The sequence below is a fragment of the Micropterus dolomieu genome, linkage group LG22 (assembly GCF_021292245.1).
Source record: "Micropterus dolomieu isolate WLL.071019.BEF.003 ecotype Adirondacks linkage group LG22, ASM2129224v1, whole genome shotgun sequence".
NCBI lineage: Eukaryota > Metazoa > Chordata > Actinopteri > Centrarchiformes > Centrarchidae > Micropterus > Micropterus dolomieu.
Window position 1 is genome coordinate 2952996 of NC_060171.1, and position 1788 is coordinate 2954783.

Consider the following 1788-nt stretch of genomic DNA (forward strand, 5'->3'; position numbering starts at 1 on the left):
CCCCCCCCCCCCCCCCAACACACACACACACACACACACACACACACATACCTCCTTTGTTGTTGCAGGTGAGGATTAACTGTGGGGGAGGAGTGTGTGTTTGGGAATCTGACCCCCCCACCTGAACATCTAAAGACTCATTCAGGAGTGCCCAAGTGCATTGTGGGTAATGACTGTAAACGTGCAGCGGCCTGCTGAGCCGAGCTCTCACCCAGTCAGAGAGCAGCTCATCTGTCTGAGGACAAACATTAACAACTGAATGGAAATGGCATTACACAAACACACAAACACACACACACTCATCTTGATCCAAAGTACTACCTCAAAGTAAAAGTACCACAGAGTAAAGTACTAGTACCAGTACATGTTTCCACCACTTATGAATAAAAACTTGTTAATGTTAAAACAATGAAAATATTTGAGAATGGTTTATTTGCACAATAAGAAAACATACAATGCAGTTTAAATACAGAAGAAACAAATGTGCAAAAGTAACTTCAACTAAAAAACTAGCTAAAATGACCCAAAACGATCAGCGACTTCAACAACTTGTTGCCACTGTTTGGTTTTTCTGTTCTCTCGCTGTGACTGTTACAACCCCCACCAAAGCTCGTCACAAGTGGCGGTCGAACATAATTAAGAGTCCAGGAGTTGTGCCAAAAAACATACGTTTATTGAAATAAACATGAAATAAGTTCTAAATTTAATTCAAACAAAATAACAAATCTGATAGGCCGGCCAAAACAAACAAACGGAAAGGAAGCCCTCCAGACCAGCCCACAAAGGGATGTAGGATCTGGAGGCTTCTCCTCTACCCTAAACCAATCCCAAACTAAACAAACAGAAATAAAGCCACAAAAACTAAACTACCAGTCCCATCAGAAATATGAGAAAGGAACAACCATCAAAAGAAACACAAATCAGCAGCAGTCTCTGTGGTCTGTTGCTGCCATTGCTGGAAGGTGGACAACAGAGAGAGCGCCAGTGTTGTTTATGTTGTATGTTTATTATACAGGTTTACAAAGAAGAAAACCTAAAACACAGACAACGCACAAACAAATGAATCAGAAACCATTGAAGGGCAACAACAGCAGACCAGACAGCTCTCCTGCTGGGTCCAAAGCCTTGGAATAACAGTGAGTTATTAAGTTCCTGTGGAGGAGGCTCCTCCCACATTTTAGGGTCTGCTGCTGAAAACGAACGTCGCCCTGTTTTTAATCTGCTTTTAGGGTCAACCAGCCGTAGCTGATCAGTGGACCTTAGTAAACTTGTAAGAGGTCTGAGATATAACGAGGTGCTGATTTGATTTTGCCCCCGTTCATCATGAGCTGAACTCAAAGCTCTAAGACTTTCTCTATGTACACAAAAGGCCTATTTCTCTCAAATATTGTTCACAAATCTGTCAAAATCTGTGTCAGGGAGCACTTCTCCTTTGCTGAGATTATCCATCCACCTCACAGGTGTGGCATATCAAGATGCTGATCAGACAGCATGGGGATTGCACGGTGTGCCTTAGGCTGGCCACAATAAAAGGCCTTAGGCTGGCCACAATAAAAGGCCTTAGGCTGGCCACAATAAAAGGCCTTAGGCTGGCCACAATAAAAGGCCTTAGGCTGGCCACAATAACACAGCTACACAGCTGATTTCTCACAACTTCTCAGAAGTGGATTAAGTGATGAAATAACAATTGAAAATTGTAAAATATAAAACTTTCTTTTCCTGGCCTCTGTCAGGCGCGCAATGATGATGCAGTGAACAGTGACGATTCTCTCTGACCAATCAGCAGTC

The 1788-nt window shown here is 42.9% G+C and overlaps 1 protein-coding gene across 1 annotated transcript in view; it reads left to right on the plus strand.

Annotated features, from left to right (window-relative positions):
* The window catches only part of LOC123961525 (E3 ubiquitin-protein ligase TRIM21-like), a 7878-nt gene that overhangs the window by 798 nt on the left and 5292 nt on the right, over positions 1-1788 (plus strand). The window lies entirely within an intron of this gene.